The 23033-nt window shown below is 35.7% G+C and overlaps 1 protein-coding gene across 1 annotated transcript in view; it reads right to left on the minus strand.

Annotated features, from left to right (window-relative positions):
• The window catches only part of LOC145680878 (monocarboxylate transporter 7-like), a 113320-nt gene extending 99784 nt beyond the window's left edge, over positions 1 to 13536 (minus strand). The window contains exon 1 of the mRNA XM_081752021.1: positions 13130 to 13536. The gene's annotated coding sequence lies outside the window, so the exon portion shown is untranslated. The remainder of the gene's footprint in view (positions 1 to 13129) is intronic.
• Between the last annotated feature and the right edge of the window lie 9497 nt (positions 13537 to 23033).

The raw sequence follows: 23033 nt of genomic DNA on the forward strand, positions 1-23033 counted from the left end.
ACCAGACGGGCACCAACGATCATGCCTCTTTGGAAGTCTGTCAGGTCGCCCATTTTACCGCACCACTTTCACACCACGACACTCACAGGTGAACTTGTTACTGCTAACGGAAGAGGAAGGTCCACATGACACATTGAAAACAAAAGAACGATCGGCAACCGGAACACGTGTTGTACAGTGGAGGGCCAAACTTACGTGTGCTGTATGAAGTGTTTTTAGATTTTTTGTCCACCTCTGGCCCAGATATACAGTATATAATATTCTTATTCGTACACATTGTTTTTTCAAACAAAATATTTAATTTCTCCGTTGAACTACAATATTGTGCTAGCTAATTGTCACATTTGGATAAATTAGGGCTTCACAAACTGAAAATCATAGAAAAATTAATTCGTTACAAATTAAATATTAATTAATAAAAACAAACAGTGAGAGAAGCCCTGTTTTCGTACAACTTTTCTATTCGTACACGGGCTATTATACCATAAAGAAATAAAAGAAGAAAACACAAACTTGGTAAGTCTAATATTTTGTGGCATATCCCTTTGCCTCAATTACTGCTAGACACCGTCTCTTCATGGAATTTACAAGATTTTTGCACTTTTCGGGGCTTATTTTATTCCACTCAGCTTCCACAACACGTTTAAGTTCCTCTTTTGATTTCACACTATGTTTACGAACCTGCCTTTTCAAATTTGCCCACAAATGTTCAATAGGATTTAAATCGGGGCTTTGGGGCGGAGTTTGCAGCAATTTTGGTACGTTCCAAATCAACCAAGACATGCAAAGTCTTGCCTTATGTTTACTGTCATTGTCCTGTTGAAATCTGTAGACAGGGGGCATACCCATTTTTTGCGCACTCTGCTTGACATTGTTCTTTAATATGTCACAATATGCATTAGCATCCATAATGCCATCAATAAACTGGATGGTGCCAACTCCCTTCGATGACATACAGGCCCAAACCATTAGTGACCCACCACCATGTTTAACTGTGGGGAGTGTGTTGATATTATTATTCTCTGTATTTGGTTTTCTCCATACCCTACGTACCCCATCTGACCCAAAAAGGTTTATTTTCGTCTCATCGGACCATATAACACTATCCCAAAATTCTTGATCATTATCACGATGTTCTTTTGCAAATGCAAGGCGCTTCTTGCGATTCTCCTTACTTACATACGGCCTCTTTCGCGCTATTCGACCATGATACCCATGTTTCCACAACACACGCCGGACAGTTTGGTCACACATCTGCTTCCCGGACACATTTTCCACTAATGGACGTAGTTCGGGGACACTTAATTTGGGATTTTCTCGAACACTTTGAAGAATGAAACGTTCTTCGCGTGCTTTTAATTTACGTTCCTTTGGTTTCCTCGGTAAATTGCTCGTTGAACCGTGCTCTCTGAATTTTTGTACTATGTACTAGAGACCTGCACGGGCCGGGCCTGTTATTTCTTTGGGTCGGGCCGGGCTTGGGCGGGTCGACTCTGATTTCTCTTCAGATCGGGCCTGGCTGGGGCCGATCAATTGCAATTCTTTAATAATTATTGACTTTCGTTAAACGATAATTAGAATAAAGCCAAACGTTAAAGAAGTGTGTCTGTGAAAAATGTTACAAAGAATGCAATAGCTATTTACAGTTTGTGTTGCTTAGCGGCTCCACTTGCACTATAGAGGATTGCAGGCGTTATGCGGTAAATTGAGCTCTGACCTTAACCTTCACTGAACTCAAATTATAACAAGAAGGGGTGGGAATGTTTTGCCTGTCGCTAAACAATATTGCCATCTTCACTTTATGCTAAAAATCAATTAAGTTACATTTTTGTTACAGGGAATGGAGTTTTTGTTCTCTCGATGACAGGCAAAGTTCTAGGAGTCAATGGTACCATTCGGGAGGCAAGCGTCAGGTTGTAAACCAGAGTTTAGTAAATGTTTCTGAGGTTAGGTCAAATTTAGTACTAAATTTTGAGAAAGATTGGGGCTCGAGATAATTTTTTAAAAAAAATTATCGGGCCGGGGTCGGGCCAAAAACTTTAAAAATTTATCGGGCCCGGGCCGGGCTTGGGCCAAGAATTTTAAAAAACTTATCGGGCCGGGCCGAGCTCGGGCCGAAAATCTCCAAAACTTTTCGGGCCCGGGCTGGGCTGGGCCTAGATACGTTCGGGCTGGATTGGGCTCGGGCCGAAAAATTCGGCCCGCGCAGGTCTCTACTATGTACTGCACAGTGGAGTGTGATCTATGAACGGTACGTGCTATTTGACGTAAAGAATTTCCTCTCAGTGCTAAGTTTATAATTACCTCTTTTAGGTCGGAACTCAGCTCCTTCTGCTTACCCATTTTGATCCGTGGTGTTCGAAGTAAAGCACGCGCTGCTCCTACAACTACACAAGAGTCACCTACACCACCCACACTGCTTCAATACAAAACGAAGAATACTAGTGAATGATAATATTATTTACGATTAACAAGACACGTCATATTAATGTACGAATAGAAATGTTGTATGAAAATGTGGTGTTTTTCTTTAATTATTACTATTGGATAGTTTTTAAAACTACTTTGGATTGTTTTTTAAATTGAAATGTGTGAGCAAAACCTCCTTTACTCATATACACATAGTAGATATAAAAATTATAAACACAAAGTACATATATGTTAAATTTTTTCTCGAAAATTCAGGTGTACGAATAAGAATGTTATAAACTGTATATAGGGCCCGATCCAGGAATCTCTGAGGGGGGTACACTAATAACTACCAGTACATTTGAATTAAATTTGAGTTTTTTAAATGCCTTTAGGCATCTGTGATGTGAATGAGGAATTCCTATGGAAATGCTAAGTGTCTGGTCTCGAATTCTTTTCCTTCAACCTTCAGAAAATTGATTTTGCAAAACTCTCTGCTAGCTTCTCACTTTAGGTAGTGTATATTTACAACGGAAGGGGGTACACGTTTACCCTTGCACCCCCTAAACCCGGCCCTGTATATATATATAGTAGGTGACTTGTGTATCTTATTCCGTAGCTCATTGGGTCCCACTTTTTTTTTATTTATTTTTTCATTGATCAGACAGGAAAATATAGTTACAGTTTAAGATGTGATTCGATATTCTGCAAGTATTTATATATTTATTGTCAAGCGAACAAAATGAAGTAGAATTTTACAAGCGTAAAACTGTTCTAGATTTTAGTATTAATAAAAACTACGAATATGTTTACAGCTCAAAAATAAATTGAATGCTCTTCAATTGTAGTCCTTAATTAGCTATGGTCAAGAAGATGGATTTAAGTTGTTTTGTGTGTGGTCAGCTCATTGGTTTCCATCATCTTTAATTCTGGAACTAAATATAACTAATTTTATTTTTCGTTTAGAAATAAAATAGTCACCTTTAGCTCGTAACGAAAGAGAGAGCATAGTGCAAAATGTCACTATGGCATTAAATTTCGTTATATAAAGAAATGAAAAAAAATACATTTATAGTTGAAAATGTCGGAGGTAATTTGACAAATATTATGAACAATTCTATAATATGTAGAATTAAGTAATGGTTTATAATAAAATAAACTGCAATGAAATGCAGGGTATATGAAGTTAGCAAAAATATTTGCCTCTATGAGCTGAAATACAAGTTTATTGAATAGATGGGGAAACTTCACCTTGAAATATACACCATGAATTTGATATTCGATAGAATTTGAAATATGTTAAGATCATGGGATCATTTATCATAGGATCATGTTTTATATCTCATTTTGTTCAGAATAGAACATCCTTTCCAACTGTACTACTCCTTTGTCCGTATTATACACCAGAAACTGGAAAATCGAGGAAAACTGGGAGATTTTTCGATTTTTCGAAATTTTTGCATCCCTCTAGTTCGAGCCTGGGTTCGCGTAGGGATATGAATTTTTTATGAAAATACGTAGTTATGTACACAATACGTGTGCTAAATTTAAATCCTGCAAAATTTACATTATATATATTTAAATATAATTTACTGCATCGTTACTATTTGGCCTAGAGTCATGGTTCAAACGCCATTTTCTTCAGTATAACAAACCCTTTCCAACGATATCACTCACATGTCCGTATCATACACCTGGACCGGAAAATTCGGGAAAACCCGGTTTTTTTAAAGGATCCCCCCGAAACACTTCACCACTTTGGCCAGTGGCGGCTCTAGCCCGGGGGACCTAGATCTAGGATTCTCTGAGGGGGTGCACCAATAACTACCAGTACATTTGAATTAAATTTGAGTTTTTTTAAATGCTTTATCTGTTATGTGAATGAGAAATTCCTTTGGAAATGCTAAGTGTCTGATTTCGATGAATTCTTTTCCTTCAACCTTCAGAAAATTGACTTAAACTATTTATTTTGCAAAACTCTCTGCTAGCTTCTTACTTTAGGTAGTGTACATTTACAACGAAATGAAATGAATTTTTTTAGTTTTCAGCCCCACGGTTATAACGGTTAGGCTAAAGGACACGGTGAGAATGAGAAATGAATGAAATGGTGGAATGAAGAAAGTGGAAGGAAACCCACGTACACGGTGTTTGTCCACCACAAAGTTCACTTGGCGGGAGCAGGGTTTGGACCAGGAACCCATGCACCAGAGGTGAACGCTCTACCACTGAGCCACCGCGGCCGATATATTTACAACAACGCGGGGGTGCACGTGCACTTTTGCACCTCCCTAAATCATGCCCTGCCTAGGACCCCAGTTTTTTGAGTCAAAAAATAATTTATTATTTATATATTTTTGAAAGTTTATAGTAAAGTCATGATATACCTATCATAGTCTGGGGTCTGGCTGGCTCCCCGATTTTTTACCTTCTACATCCGACACTGACTCTGGCCCGGCCCTGGGTTCACGTAGGGATCTGAAAATTTCTTGAAAATACGTATTACGTACACAATGCGTGTGCTAAATTTCAATCTTGTATCTTGAAAACAAAGGGATGAAAATTTTTTTGAAAGTGAATTTAGGCCACACACGCACGTATAACTAACCGGTTAGCGTACGCGCCTTTGGCGTGGGAGACCCGGGTTCGATTTCCAGTGGGAGCTCATGTGGTTTGGATTCCACGTTAATCAGTAGGTCCACGTCTCACATAGCATCACTGCTGAACAGGACATTAAACTCAAAATCAACTCAATCATATTATAAAAATTTACTGCGTCGTTACTATTTGGCCTAGAGTCATGGTTCAAACACTATTTTCTTCAATATAACAAGCCCTTTCCAACGGTATGACTCACATGTGCGTATCGTACACCTAAAGCGGAAAAAGTGGTAAAAATAAGATTTTTTTCTGAAAAAATCGCCCCCTCGGAATAGTTGCGACCCTCAGCCTCGGGCCCGAGTACACATGTATCTAAAGAATTGAGAAATAGGCCTATTCAAAGGTGCACACAACCCGTGTGCAAAGTTTCAATCTGGTATGTTAGAAACTAAAGGCTTGAAAAAGTTTTGAAATTTCCTCAAAGATAAGTCACTTCCCTCTGTCCCCACTTGGCGCCACCAAGATGACCATCTGATTCCAAAATGCATCCTTTTTTTGACCAATAAAAAAAGCCGGCCTAAATACCTGTTATAGAACCTAAATAAGCGGTCAAAGACAACACTTACGCCATGGTATCTAAAGATACCATGAATCCTAAAAGATTTAACGAGAAGTTGCGTAGTTATGGATTAGTATACAAGGTATATATATATATATATATATATATATATATATATATATATATATATATATATATATATATATATATATATATATATATATATATATATATGGGGGGGGGTGTTGTATGTTTAAATACTTGGGACAAGAATGTATATTTTATCTTTTAATTTAGATATATTCTGTGGACACAAATACAAAAAATGAATTAAAAACCCCAGCAATAAAATGACACTCGTCTTTCAGCTTACTATTAACGATTCTTAAGTGTCTAAATAGGCAACACCGTTCTATATTTCTTTTCTTTTTTAAACATAAACACAATTATATCATTGCTACGGACATGATAATTGCAAAAGCCGCATAATAGTTCTTTTCCATTTCAAGCTCTTTATTTTACTACGGCGGGAACACAAATTACCAAGAAACAGGAATTGTCCTTTCACAAGTGGCAGGTAGAAACGCACACACACACCACAAGCAAACATCGTGACCCTGTATTTTTCTGAAATAGTTCACATAACCTCCGAAAGATGTCAGACTCTATTGACCTCTGTGAGGAATATCTCCGAGCGATATCGCCGTGTGTGAATAGAAAATATCTCTCTTGCATATGATAAAAAAATCTCCACCCTTGATGATTTATCATAACGTCTAAAAAGGGCCTTACAATATCTCTGTATTTATTTTTTCTTCAGTTCTGTTTTTCTTTAAGCCAAAAGAAAGGAATTTCACTCCTCTGTCCCATTTACATCCGTAACCACCCCCCTCCTACGCTGTCCAACTTTGACCACATGCAGGGGAAAACGAAGGAAAAGGAGGGGTGCCATTTGCTTTGACGGCATTTCAGCAACAACCCCATCTGTTGCCAAAATAACGAAACACTTTGCACTGCGATATCTTCGATTTGTCAAGGTCACTTGACTCCTGTCCAAAAATATCTTCGTTCAGTGTCTGACTTAAGTGATATACTAATGTTACATACTCAACACTAACGTGGGTTTTCTCTTTGCTCGTCTTACACGTCGACTGCAATCGTGATGTGTTAGCAGATCAATTAGATAAGTTGAACAAACTTGTACAGTGCTACTTTTCCCCTATCGTTGTCATGACTGATAGATAAGACAAATTCTTCAGGCAGATTCACATGATTTCTAGTTCAATGTGTGACAAACCTGGAAATACTATTTCGTACTGGAAGATTTAATATGTTCAGGGCCCGCACTTATATGCACTAGAAGATCTAAAAACATAAATGCAAATACACTGAAAGTTTAGAATATATGCACCATACATGAAAAGAAAATACATTTAAGAAAATGTTTATTCATTTCACATTATATTGTTTGCAGTGTTTACTATTCTGTAGAATGAATTTTCAGAGCACAGCACAGCACTTGAGTTTCTCAAGGTTTTCTGGTTTCAAATATGTTTGATAAAATAAGTTATTATCGTGAAAATAATCTTTCAACGCTAATTGACGTGATACATCAATATTTCTACAATGAAAGAAGGTTCGGAACTTCATCTGGCGTCATTTCACGCGTGTGCTGGTTGGTTGACTTCATCTTTGATTTGAACTTGTAAAGTAATAAATAATATAATATAATATAATATAATATAATATAATATAATATAATATAATATAATATTATTTCTTTCTTCTATTCAAGAATACATATAACGCTATTACCTTTCCTCCTTATTCTTAATTCTTTATAATCTCTTAATAAATGATAATAATAATAATATTCGATCGATAGTAACTTAGAGTAAGACTAGCTTCATTTCCCACCACTCAAACGATTGAGTCTCATTTTATCTTACAGTCAAAAATTTCTCTCTTCGATTTTAAAAAATCCGTTCGCTGTTGTCTAGGTAACAGGTTCAAGATCTAATTGAGTAAAATGAAATATCAGGTAATTAACGTGAATTTCACAGTTTATTATAATTTAATATTTCTGAAATTTAGATTGGGATTGTGACTAGTAACTAAGCATGTAAAAAGGACGTGGCTGGGTCCTTCCAAAAATAACTTAATATTGTGCTCACATTCTCAAAAAACTAATGGAGAGGATGAGGAGCTTAGTCACTAAATAGAATATCCTAATACTTAAACAGTTTACTTTCTCTAATTCTCTTTAGGGTCTGTGGTAATATAGGAACTAATACTCTTTCTACTCTAGTCCTATATTCCTTAGTTTCAAAGACTGTTAGACTTCACTCTAATAACAGTCTGGCCTATACCTAGTTGAACTCTCTACACTGACAGAAATTCCATTAAGGATCTATCTAAAATAATTTAGGATGGGTAAGCGTAGGTAATAGAAGTAACAGCCGTCTCTCATGACCCAGTTATTATAATACGTTTTGCATTCAAGACTAGGTAAAATGTAAACAAAAAATACTCTAATACTTTCGTAAACGAAAGTCGCAGTGTTAAAAAAAACTACCAGACAAGCTTCATTATCAACTGACTGTCCGGGAATTGAACTCAAATCGCAACCTGGATTCTAATACAAGGGAGAAACCTCCAGCATTTGGAAATTTCCATTACTTACTAATCCTGGGTTCACACTCTTTCTAGGCACGACCAATCGAAATGAATTGCTTTCCATTTGTTCTAATTTTAAAAACAAGAGCCCAATTTATTCATTATTTTGACGTAGAACTCACTTTCCTAACAAACAATTATTATTTCCTATTCATATCTCTGGAATTTGCTAAGTTACGGCTAGAGCCACTCACTCTAGTGGCAGACTGCAAAGCCTCGGACCTGCATATTTAAAAGACTTCTAGTGACAAAACTATAGGTCATTCCCCGGATTGAGCTCTCTTAACTTAATTTCTTTGACTGACAGCACACCAATGAGACAACTAACTTGTAGGCCTCTTGTACTGAAACAGCAGTGGCCATTTATAGGTTTTCAGGGACTAAAAATAGCAGAAAACAAACATCAATCAATCAATAGCAAAAGCTCACAGAACTTCAGCAGCCAGTGGAGAAGTACTGCAAAAGCAAGCAACGAAGAAAAACATTCTAATAACTACCTTCTACCTAGGGCCTAAAAGCAAAACAATGAGAATGAAATTTCTAATCTAGCTATCTGAAATTATAATATAAGAATTTAATATATACATATGGAGTTTGGATAGTTCTCTAATGATATGTACATAAATTAACATATAATAAATCTTAATCTATCTATCTATCTATCTATCTATCTATCTATCTATCTATCTATCTATCTATCTATCTATCTATCTATCTATCTTTGTGATCCAGAATTATCAACTCAGAAAAATACCGAAATATGACGAAATGCTCTTTAAAATAGGGAGAAAACATGGTTAAGAAAGAAGAATCTTTTAGTAATAACTAGAGGACCAGTAGTAGTTTCAGTAAATGATCATATGTTGGTAAAAACCCATATTAAATTCTGGCTGTCGGAAAAAGTAGCGAAATCATTAAGTTATAAATGGGTTGGTCCGTTTGTTATTAGGAGATTTTTAACTTCAAATACGGTATTGATCTCAGATGTCGATGATACTCGTGACTCCTATAAAAGAATTCGTTTCAAAGGTTAAAATGTTTTCTCCGAGACGAGAATCTTAGAAATCTGGAAGAAACTTCAATGATGTGAGATGAAATTTATCTTCTTTATTTGTCGCTCGTTATAAGAAATTTAGTATGTAATCTGGTAAGAAATGTTCAAATTTTTAGATGTAAAAAGTCTTTAAACGAATATTCAGATTTGATAATATTAGGTAATGATTTTTTGTATTTATTAAAATTTTGATTTAATGTTATAGCATTAAATTTTAATGTGTAGAAAAATTGTTAAATTTATTTACAGACCATGATCTGAATTTCTTTAAAAAAAGTTAAAAATATATATTATTGTTGTTAAAAGAAATATTATTGTAATTTCGAAATTTGAATGTTAAAGTAATTTGGAACTTTTTTAAAAAAGAAAGATTTAAAGACTTGAAGATCAAAGAGATTTGAAAGTTTTTGAATTTTAAGATAATGGTTAAATTAATTCTGAAATAAATTCTAGTCAAAAGAAATATAAATGATAATGTACACAATAAAGTATTTTGAAATCTGATGAAATGTAAAAAATGAATTAGTCAATATTGTTATACAAATTTGTCTTTGTATTTTTTGGGGTACTTCAGCTTTCCAACGGCTGCCAGATTCCCGATTCCTGAGAATTTTCTGGAAAGAAGTTCATCCGTTTTGAACTTTTTTCAAGAGAGGGAGACTTGGGAGACAAAAAAATATTCAATAGGATTAGTAGACATATATTGAAAAGAACAAAAAAGTCATTTACAATCTTTCAATTATTTTAAACATAATATTTCTTTTTAAATTCAAATAGGTAATAATTATTTTCTTTCAAGTCCTTTTAACAGAGTGTTTTATAAGTCAAGTCCCAAAGTCCAAATTTTCATCTGATGCAATTGTAGCGTAGCGCAGATCGCTACACAATGGAAACACATCTACTTTTTCGGATGTGCATTCACACAAAATAAATTCAATTTTAGAAATGTTTAACTGTTCTTTCGTTGTTCAGTTTGTTTACATAGATACTTTATTTGACCCGTGCGATAAACAGGCATAACAGCTAATCACTAATATATAAATCAGTTATATATTAGTGACTTATATTTGGCAATATGAAGACAAACGTTTCAACAAGGTACTAAAAATACTGCTACAAAAGTATTGCAGTAAACTGATTTGTAAGTATACATTATATTTTTATGTTGTAAAGTGTCCAAAAAAATTTATGAGATGGAAAATACGGTGAAAACAACGTTTTTATTCAGTTTTTCAGTTTGGATTTCATTCGCCTTTTTGCCACTTGGTGTAAAACAGGAAGTGAGATATAGGTGTTAATTAAATAATTATGATTTATCTAGTCACGAATTATAAATAAATATGTTTGTCAGGAAAGTTTAAAGAAATTAAGTGAAATTTCAAGGAAAATCAGTCTTATGTAGATAGGTTCTGTGTACAAGGGCTTAGATTGAAATAGTTTTGCACAAAGGTGTAACGTTTGGTACGGGGCAGTAGTTCTTGGTTAAGTATAATAAATACTACCTGCTACATAATACTTATGGAGAAAAAAAAAGCTTAAAAGAGTGTGTTTACATTTTCGGAAGGAAAGGAAAATTTTCCGTTTTTTCAGCCCTCAAAATCTCTAGCTTTAGCACAATTTATTTGGTTTTGTGCATTGTAGCTGGCCCCTCTTGAAAAATGACGCCTTCCTTGGTAACCCTGCTAGCTACATCCCTGTAATACCATAACTTCGGAATGTAAACTTCATGAGCATCAGAACCCCTTAATTTCCTTTTTCTCACCTTATTGTGGTATTTTCTGTAGTTGGAGCGCAAAGTGTTTATCCTCCACTTAACAACCCATCAAGTGTGGCTTCAGGTTGATTCTAGTTTTTCATATGCAGAATTCAGTACGTCCTTCCCTACACAGTAGTCTTGTTATTTATTTTACCTTCCAGAAACATGGTAGTTCTTTGTATACCTGAATAAATTCACTCACAGAATCTCTTGTCACGTAACGCAGACCTTGGCATTACGGAGGAAAGAGTCACGTAATTTCTTCTTCTGCCGTGATTGGTGTACATAAACGTAACACGACCAACGTGCATGAACGAGCACATACTCGTTAAACATGCATGAAGAACGGCAAAATCATCATGCATGTTTTCAGAAGATTTTGAAAATTTTCAACATGCATGAACATGGTCATACACGATCAACTTGCCTGTGGTTTTATAATTTTTCATGCAAGTTGAACGGTTTCTTCATGCATGTGTGTACGTCTATGGGCCGCTTATGGATTCGTTCATGCATTTGAAAGTTTTCAAAATCTTTGTAATCATGGTTTTGCCGATCTTCATGTATGTTTACCCTCTAAACGCCTATTGACACAGCCCTGCATCATGCTTTAAACCTTCATAGCTCAGCCCCTAATTAAGGCAGGAAGATAATTTTTATATCAATGTGTTTGCGAAGGATGAATCTGTTCAAGAATATGCCCTTTATGTATATGGAGCGTACCGCGGTGGAGGGAGGGAAGGTTAATATTCGTATTTTTTGTTTTTTTTAAATAATTTTTGGGGGCATGACCCCTCCCAACTTGAGGGTACAGTCATAAAAATTAGTATGCGAAACAATGAAGTAGTCCACTACGCGCCAATACCCTGCAAAAGTACTTGTTGGTTATATGTGTGGAATAGGAGAGCAATAAATTTCACCAATTTTTAGTCAATTTTTATTTTTTCGAAATTCTATTTTAAAAAAATATTTTTCCGGATTTTTTCTCTTTCTTCTTCTACGAATAAAGCGGGAATTGCACAAGTGTTACCTTTTTGAACTCTGTGATCCGTAAGTTTTCCAACGATGTATGAATCATGACTCTGTGATAATTAAGGGGGAAAGGTTACCAGGGCTGACAACGTGAAGGTCTGCAAGCGCTCTTCGAAAATGATATACCTGGCGTTTTCATTAGGAATTTGGTTCTGAATTTTTATTTCGCTTTGTATTGCAGCAATGACTACCATTTTCGCATATTATTGTTACAAGTGCTACACATGAGCTTCATTTTGCAGCGTAGAGTGTTTGTAAGGGATGCCAGGGCCTCCCAAATTCTATTTTTTTCTTTCATATTTTTCCGCACTTTTTAATTTTTTCTTCTTTTTCTACGAATAACACGAGAATTATACAAGAGTTACCTTGTTGTAATCTATGATCCATAAGTTTTTCAAACGATGTATGAATTATGTCTCTGTGATAATTAGGGGGGTCACTAGGTTCCCTAACGTGAGAGTCTACGATTTCGTTAAATCCCTGGCCGGCGTTTAAAGGTTACCATGTACGTACTCGTTCATGTAAGTTGATTGTTTTATATTTAGGTACGCCAATCAAGAGAATGGAAAAAATAACGTGACCCTTTTCTCCGTAATGCCAAGGTCGTAAGTTGGACAGCAAGTCGGTATGTGTGTGGGCAAAATATTCCTCACACATGCATGATGAAACAAATCTTTCATGCATGTTCGTCATGCAAGTGTGTGCGTTAATGGCCACCATATACTATTATGGTTAATCTTGCATAATGATCTGGGTACCGGATTAATTCTCCAATTGTTGTTTGGAGCCCAAGTTAATAGTAGCCTCTGTTCTTCATAACCTCGTTGTCGCGTAAGGACATAAAATAGAAAAACTCAATCATCCTAATCTTTATTTACGTTGTTCATTCAACAAAAACCTTGTTGCTTTACTGCAAACAGAAACGTTAAAATACCACCGTATTGACGTCTACACAAACAATGTTTCGTTGAGAATACTCATATGTTGATATAATTCAAAAATATTTAGATTATTCTTATAAACACGTAATAGAATTAACACTAACCTCAATGAAATTCCTCTTCAATACTTCATAAACTGTTTACGTAAAGTAAAAAGTACACTCAAATTTCTTTCTTCTGGAGGCCAACGGATTGGTTTGAGACAACAAACCAGTTTAGCTCTTGTCGTGTGGCAGAATAATGAATCTAGCCACAAACTGAAAATGCATGATTCAACAGTGTAAAAATTCTTGTTGTCCACTTGGCGGCGAGTCAAGTAAATAGGCACTACCTTCAGAACAAGTTCTTGACATCTTTTATTTTATTTTCCCTCTTTATAATTTGTTTAATTATTTTCTTCTTCAGAGATGAATACACACAACATTCACACGCACAAGAATTATTCTATGGACACACAGCCACTCACGCAGTCTGTCAAATGTTACATTTTTTCTTTTTTTCTTCTTTTTCGCACAAACTTCATCAGCGTCAGCTGAATGAGTTGGCATAACATTCTGCAATCTTTGTATTCCAAGAGTTGCCATCTTCTCTAATTGAAAGTAGCTTCATTTTTCTTTCTTTTTAGACTTCTAAACCATGCTATGCGTAAATGTCGAGAGTTTTATAGAAGGATTGTGTTCGTTCGTTCCGTCCGTCCGTCTGTCGACAGGTATCAGAACGAAAACGATAAGATACATCAAGAAGTAGTTCCTTTTTTTTTTTTTTTTTTTTTTTTTTTTTGCAATCGATTCAGCGTCTCAATAATATGCATCTCCTCTATTAACCTATTAATAAAACCGGAAGTGATTGAAATTAACAATCTCCAGTTTCAACATTAAAACAAAAATGGTAATATATAGCGATCAGTGCTTTTTTCACAATCGGTACAGTATCATCACCAGCTACAAGACTATACTAAAACCGGAAGTGGTTGAAATGTATTAGTACTTCCGGTTTCGATTCTGATTTCCGTAGAGCAGGAAACGATATAGATATGGGAAGCGGTTTGTGGCAATCGATTCAACGTTCCAAGAATAGGTTCCATTTCGTCAGTTGACTTTCTATTCAAACCAAAACTGTTAGCAATCAAACATTTCCAATTTACACGTTGATTGCTATGTAGAACAGAAGCGGTAATAGATAACGATAAGCGTTTATTATTGCAATCGGTTCAGTATCTCAAGGGCCGTCTACCACAATCTCACATGGCGTGCGATCGAAGCAGGGACCCTTTGCACCAGAGAGGAACATTCTGCTACTGAGCCAGCACGCCCCCAAAGGAGAATATGCTTTCATTTTAAAGCGCATATACGTATAACGGTGCGGTATGAGGAAAGCAGAAATGATTTTTTTTTTTTTTAAGAGCTGTCTGCTGTATATACAAGAACTCCATCTTGTCCTGTTGGTCTAGTGACAAGTGTGCCAGGCTTAAGCATACGGGATCTCAAGTTCGATGCCTTGAAATTAGAACTATTACGATGGTCTGGATTCAATCTTAAACTTGTATTTCAACGTCTCATATAGGCCCGGCACTAACTCCAACCAACCAACGAGCCTCCTCGTAGTTAAATGATTAACTCCAAAACGTTCGATGCAGGAAACTTATGTTCGACTCGCAATGGAAAATGAAAATGAAATCTTCCAGTTTAACGTCCCACAATTACGCCTGTTAGGCTTTGGGAGAAAAACATTAGAGCAAGTAAATGATGATGGAAGAATTGGTGGAATGAGAAAGTGGGAAGAAATGGCAGCACCCCGAGAAAACCCACGAGCATAATGTTGTTTACTTGGGCAGGGATCGAACCAGAAACGCCACGCACCAGAGGTAAGCGCTCTACCACTGAGCTACCGTGCGCCCCTCGACTCATGATGGAAGCTAATGTGATTCTATACAAAGTACATGTATCATAAATTATCCTACGGATATTAAAATCCAAATCAACTAAACAATCAAACCATAATTTTGTTAACCGAATAACAATGACAAACAACTAAGTCAATTTAGTTTACATTACGAATTTATTGTATTTTGACCACGTCTAAAATAGAAAGATGGCACCACTGATTGATCGTACCTTATCAATATTCAGAAGATGAGCACCATACTACGGGTTTTCGATAAACGTTTCTGTTCACAACCAACTATCGTGATAATATGACAAAAATGACTTGGAGAATAACAGTACGATTTCAAGGACTCTTGTCTTCAGAGAGTGACGTTGTTTTCGCTTGAAATTGCTTATTATTATTATTATTATTTTTTTCAGGGATGCTATTATACATACGAATGATGGAGAAGAATAAATACTCATCACCTTTTTTTCTTTCTTAAAGCTCTAGATATTGCATTATTTGTTGCAAATTATTTATTGCAGAAGACAAATAGTTGACTCACTTCATCGTTCTTAGGAATACATGCACTTTCTTTGATGTGTATCTGAAAAATCCGTAATTATCGGTTGTAAAGAGTTACCGGATATCGTTTGATAACTGACGGGAAAAATAGATTAGAATATGAACTTGCATGTTCTAATCAGGGTAGCATATATGTCGCTTGCCAAAAAATGCATCTAAATGAATGCATGAAATAAATAATATATTAAAGAAATAGTTGCGTTATCTTTTATGATATTTTTTCACATTTCTTTATATGTCTACAAATTGTGTTCAAAATATGTGGCTTCATTTTAATTGGTTACATTTTTGCTTAACAGAAGCCAAACTAATATCACAAATGCTTTTGGAAGACCAACTTTTGATTTCTCTTACGCACGTAAACGGTCAAGATCGCAAATTTTCATTGAAAAGGCTGGAAGTCGCATTATTTCCTTTCTCAGGATGAAAGTGCGTTCGTTAGACAAAGACTCTCAAACAAAAGTAGAACGTTAATGATTGTGAGGGGACAGAATTTGTGCATTCTTGAAACCCAAATACTTTTGATTTGACTGAATTTACTCTTAAAAAGCCTACTAATGAGGATATCAGGAGATGTTCGAAAAGTGAATTTAATTGATGAATTGCTAAAGCCTGAGGTTATCTATATTATCGACAAGCAATAGTCCTGTCATAAGTTTTGGGTGGAGCAACTCAACTACCGGTAAATATAAATTCTGTAATAGTAGAGAGAAACAAAGTCTTCAGTGCTTCGGATTCCAGCTTAAACTGTAGGTCTAAGTCTCATATAGCTTCGGTGCTGAAAAAGGCCGCTAAAGTTCAACCAACCACTGCACAGAAAAGAAAGGACGATGAGTCAGCTGAATTGATACGGATACAAGATTAACGATATTGATTATGAACCGTGCTAAGCGAGAAAAATATTAGATTATGCCAGGACACCCGACAGTACTAAAATGGCGATAAGAGATACGACCTTCAATCGTAGGCGGAACTAGAGGGGGGCCAGGGGAGCCGGCCTTCCCAAGAAGCATAGTTGGCCCTCCCCAGAATTTTCTATTGAACGAAAATAATGTTATTAATTTATTTCAATTTACACATAACAATTTTAGTGATGCTTGCATTCCACATTTTTAATAGTGTCTATACTTGTCCGCCCACCCATTAATATATGTATATACATAGTGGCGGATCCAGGATATGATCAAGGAAGAGGCTAAACCATAGTTTGCCACTATATCCAGTAGCGCTGCACCGGTTTGCCGCACCCGAGTAAACGATAAATAATTTCCAATAGCCATTCTCCTTGATATCCAAATAAGTGCATATGCTCACTTCCCATTATAAATCTGATGATGGTCGATTATTGCCAACTAGTTTGTTTGTTAAATTAAGCAATGGTAAGTATAATACAGAACAGAAACTATAGCTTGCTTCCTCATCCTCAATAGAATGGGAATTTTTACATTATCAAGTAACTTTGTAAATACAAGGAATATAATGTTACACAAAACAAATAATATTACAGTTTTATTACATTATATGCTGAAATAGCATTCAATGAACATGGAACTAGGCATATTGTTTTTAAAAAAATACAAATTCATACATTTATTAGGGCTAAATCGAATAGCTTTCATCATACGCAAAGTATTTTCCCTTGTTACATGAACATTCGTGTTCCGTGGTGCTTGCATCGCCTTATTTATAAATACAACTAAATTTAACGAAAGAAGTGTATAATAAATTAAAGTAATCAGAATGTAGGAGCAATACATAGGTATTTTAAATGTGCTGGAACATTTACTTGTGTATAAAAAATTATTATTTCTTTGTTTGCAAAGGTTTGTGTAATTAAGCTGCAGCACTAATAAATGACAACGTTTTATTGTAAAATTTAAAATGAAAATATTTTACGTTATACTTTAAATACAGAAGTGAATAAATATTAGTTCATGACTGACTTTTAAAATGTTATAATTTTAAATTATGTCATTGCTTGTATATTATTTATTTGTGTTTCTATTAGCTGTAAGAAGAACTGAGAACATGGTAGTTAACGTTTACGAATAATGTACTTTCGCTCAGAATTGTACGAGTAAAACAGTAATAAAAAATATGAGTTTTCATAATTAGAGTAGGTTTTAGGTAGTTAGGTAGTATTTAGGTAGTAGGTTTTAGGTAATGCGTCACAGATAATACAGGGTGGCCCAAAAGTAGGCATAGAGTCCCGTACTGATCAGCTCATTGCACTTTATATAATTTCTTATTGTTATCCATAGTTTCTTTATTATTTTTTCTTAATGTACTTCTACTTATATTTTAAGCTCGGAACAGCCGAAGCAAATAAACCTATAAGCTAGAATATTATATTTGATCAATACAGGGAAGTACACTTACTTTTGGGCCACCCTGTATAACACCATAGACTTTGCAGCAGACGGCGGAGAATCGGAGTTTTCTTTCCAGGATTTTTTTTTGCGATAAATTGGAAAACCAGTTAGCAGATTTCATTATGCGAAATGAGATGAAAATTTTCAATTTTATGTCCCACGATTATGCCCTGTAGGCTAAGGAAGACCGCAAGTGAATGACGATGGAAGAACATGTGAAATGGGAGGAAACAGGAGTACCCCCGAGAAAACTCACAGACACAATGTTGTCCTCCACAAATTTTACTTGGCCGGGTATAGAACTAGGGACCCCTCGACCGGAAGTAACGCTATACAACTGAGCCAACATGTCCGTATTTATTATTGGAGCATGTTTGAACATTGATAAATGCTCTTCATTGTGTTCGTACAATTACTTTATTAACTTATAACATTTAGATGTGAATCACGTAACACTGAAACACGTTTGAGATCTCAGACTTGAGTGGACTAGTGTTGCTCACGAGGCTAGAGAAATTTCTCGAATTGTCTCGAATTGGAAAATGTACTCCGCGTCTTGTGAAAAAAACATTAATCCGAAGGAAAGACCCTTATCGGGAATCGAATCTTGGACCGCACACAGATGGCATACGCTTTATCTAATCGGGTACCAAGTGCCACTAGTAGTAGATTATTAGTACCATTAATAATAATACGAATAATAATAATATTATTAGTAACATAGAAGTAACAAGAGTAAGCAACAGAGATTGTTCCATGGAGTCTAGTGGTCTATACATTGATTGCTGATCAAGAACTATGGGAACTTTTTTCAAAGCTGGTAGAAGGAAAATATCGTTGCTTTCAGATAGAATAACAAAGGAAAACCAAGATTACGAGTTTCCACAACTAATTTCTTATTCAAAGATAAAGCCATAAAAAGTTTTTTAAAGATGAGAAGTTATTGTTTTATCTCACAGTCTTGAGATAGTGATTTAAGATTTTGTAAATTGTTGCTGTATGCAATTTATGTAGTCTTTACGAGTATGTATATTCATTGAGAAAGTGAAGGTTAAGATGTATTGTTTCAAGCCGGAACAGTTAAACTTTGGACCTTTACTAGGTATTCAATATTAAGAGAAAACAAGTAATAACAGCCATGAATACACAGTTCAGACAGAAAATGGTTGTAGATTTTATTTAAAACTATCGTATATATTCTCTGTAATATTTCTGTGATATCATATATATTCTCTGCAATAAAAGAAAAGATAAAAGAATGGAAAGGTGGTCAAAAGTAATTCCTTTACTTTTCTCTTGCGAATTTTTGTTTTTCGGGCAAGCCACTCGGATTTCAATCCCAGTGGAAATGCATTACTTCGAATCTCATTTAAACTATTGGTCCACACCTAATATAGCTTCAGCTCTGAGAAGGAGTGTAAAACCACAAACAAACAACCGAAGTCTTCTAATTTTCATTAACACATATATAAAGCGCAATGATAAGATAATCCCATAAATTAAATCCACTTTCTTTATCTTGACCTTAGACAAAATATGGAATTGTTGTGGGTATATATTACAAAGGAATATACAAAAATAAAATAAAATAAAATAATCTAAACATATTACTGCTACAAATTAAAGTAGAACTAAGCTTAGGTTATTTGTCTTTTTCCAAAGTGGTTCTGAGCAAATGATCATGTATATCAAATAATAAAGCAATATATGTCAGTGCACTGCTTTTACGTATGGGGGCTTGATTCTTATCTCACCACAATAGAGATCTGGTAGTAACATAAAAATTGTACAATGATGAGATAATGTAATGATGTGTAAGTCGTCACATTAATATTTCTGTCTATAGATCCTGTTGAATTGATGTTACAGCCAGGAAGCAAGACAGGTGGCAGTGTATGGACAAAATCGAACATCAAGCTGTAATTGGGTTCCTGAATCTTCAAAGAAAATCGTCACAAACGATACATGAAGAGATAGCAACTGAATATGGTGATAAATATCAGTCTTGTGACAATAGAACGCTGGAAGAGACAACTCAAATGTAGTCGCATAAGTCTACAGAATAACTCAAGAGAAGCTCATCATCAAAGGCTACAGACTCAAGCAGAATGGAAAGGTTGAAAAGTTAGTGCTTGAAGATAGGCATACGACTATTAATTGTTTAGCTACCGTTCACCCAACATAATATGAGCAAAATGACAGCAAGGTGGGTTTCCCGATAGTTTACACCATTTTAGAAGACAGCAGACAGCAACGTGTGCAACATACACAAAGAATTTTGGACCTATATCAAACGAACAAGGATGTTTTTGCAACAGATGGATGAATGCTGGGTGTATCTACTTGACTCTGAAATCAAAAAATTGGTAAAGCATGCAAACATACGTTGTCCGCTCTCACCTTTCAAAAAAGGCTAATGTGAAGCATTCATCTAACAAGACATTTTCACTGTTTTGAATATATGAGCGACTCCACGTCTCCATGACTGCTTATTTACAAAAAGGGGGCCTACAGTTATAGAAATCTGTTGCAAAAGAACAGGGTGCTATAAAAACAAAGAGGCGAGGTTTGCTCTGAAAAATTGTGTTGCTGCTATTGAACAACGCACCAACATACCGAACACTTACACTGAGAAAAATCCGTCTCCGGAGAGCAGTATATTGTATATACAAATATACAGAATCGGGAGCGTCATTTACGAGGGAGGCAGGGAGGGGCAATTGCCCCTCTGAGTTTGAGATTTATATAGATTTTATCAATAGAATAGCAGTAAGTAAGTGAAAAACGCGAAATTTTACTAATATCAAGGGGTCTTGCCCCCCCAACCAAAATCTGAAATGACGCTTCTGTACGGAATCCTCTTGCTTACTACAGAAATCAGTACGAAGCACACGTTATCCGTATGCTGCATAGGTAGTGCCCTTAGATGTTACATCATGCCGTTGCAGGATGTCTGATATCTAACAGTCTTCCTTATATTACATAGATATATGCATGTTACCTTCGTCAGCTATATGTTATATACGTCTATTTGCTTGTAAGATCCTGACCGCCTATACTGTTTCATAGGGAAAGTACGTACAAATGGAACACTTATACAGAAAATATTATAAAACATGCGTTTTCAGTTATACGTTTGCTGTACGTTAAAAGTCCAAAAACTACAGGATTTACAAATGTATCATACGATTTTACATACGCCACATACATTTTTTCTCAGTGTAAACACTCATTTTGGCATATCAATGTGGCTACGAACCTTTGCACCTCTATACTTAATCAATCTGGTTCTATTCAATTACTTCCTCTTTCAAAATATGAAGTAACATTTGAGGGATAGGCATTTTGGATGCTGAGGAGGTCACTAATGCGGTGGAAACCTGTTTGTCTTTAACTCCCTAGATTTTCATGCAGAAGTATTAACGGACTAATCCATAGATGTGAGAAATGTAAAGGAGACGAGATTAATATGTAGAGAAGGAAGTATCCGTGGATCTAATTGCAGATCTCATTTCTATCATAGTAATTATAAGAACATTTGCCCATCCTTCCGTCGTATTTAAACCTTTATCTCTACAGCCGGAAGAACAGAATAGTGGAATTTCAACACTATATTATAGTATTTGCAGTCAATATATGGAAAAATACTACTGAAATCAACTAATTTCTTCATAATTCAAGTAAATATTTTATCCTTTCGAAAACGTATTACATAAAAACCTTTTAGGTGTAACAAGAGCCTAGTTTTGATGTAAGTGATTGTGCTAATTTTCTCTTGTTAGTGATGTTAAAAAATTTAAAATTCTATTTCGTTTCTGATCAGACACGATATTAAAACCGCTCGATTATGCTCTAACGATATTATCACCTCTTTACTTTCTCTCTCCTTATACTGCATATGCAATATATCGTGGTCAAATGGGAAGTTTGATTAGCTCACGTATTACATGAATGTTTCTATTATTTTGATAACTGTCTGTCGTTTCTCGTGTTATTTTAAAAGGTTGTATTTAGTTTATAAATTTATGTAAGTAAGTATATCCAAAAACAAACGATACTTATATCAATAATAATAATATCCACAAACTATTTAAAAGACACAACAATGTTGTAGAAAACATTCACCAATTTTTGGCATAATACCAGCCAAGTCCAGTAGTTGATAAGGTTTGGGTACAAAACCTCGCGGCGACAACCTCGCGGACCAAAACCTCGCCTCACAAAACCTCGTGGCCCAAAATCTCGCCGGGCCGAAACATCGCCTGGCTAAAACCTAGCCACCCAAAACGTCGCGGGCCAAAATCTCGCGGGGCCAAAACCTCGCCGGGCCAAAACCTCGCGGGCCAAAATCTCGCCTGACCAAAATGTAAATGTTCCAACAGATGATAAGGATGACGGTATAAAAGACGCTGTTACAGAAGAAGTATCACGGGTATTTGACCAAGTCCCCGCGATACCATATGAAAATTCTATTTCTGTATTAGAGGATTTCAATGTGAAGGTAGGGCGACAGAATGTTTTTAAACTGGTTATAGCGAAAGAAAGTCTGCATAAGGAAAGTAATGACAACTAACGGGGTTAGTTTCGTGAACTTTGGAACATCCAAAAACTTAAAATTTTAACAAAAATCTAATAATATTTATGAAAGTATGAAATAATATATGAGTTTTTACGACGTCCCTTGATTATGTCCTGTAGGTTAAAGGAGACGTAGATGACCAGGATGACGGAAATGATCAAATAAAGAAAGTGGGAGGAAACGGGAATAACCCGAGATAGCCCACACACACGATGTTTTGTATCTTCTCCTTCTTCTTCTTCTTCTTCTTATTATTATTATTATTATTATTATTTGTAATGTGGAATTGCATATTAAGAAACTCATTGGGTAAATTTTAAAGAAAAGTTTCATTCGCGGCGAGGTTTTGGCCACGCGATGTTTTGGGTGGCGAGGTTTTGGCCCGGCGAGATTTTGGCCCGCGAGGTTTTCGCCACGCGAGGTTTGGGCCCGGCGAGATTTTGTCCCGCGAAGATTTGGGCGGCGAGGTTTTGGCCACGCGAGGTTTTGGGTGGCGAGGTTTTGGCCCGGCGAGATTTTGTCCCGCGAGGTTTTGGCCTTCGAGATTTTGGGCGACGATGTTTCGGCCACGAGATTTTGTCCGTATCCCATTTGATAAAACCC

The sequence above is a fragment of the Thermobia domestica genome, chromosome 3 (assembly GCF_964235325.1).
Source record: "Thermobia domestica chromosome 3, izTheDome1.hap1.1, whole genome shotgun sequence".
NCBI lineage: Eukaryota > Metazoa > Arthropoda > Insecta > Zygentoma > Lepismatidae > Thermobia > Thermobia domestica.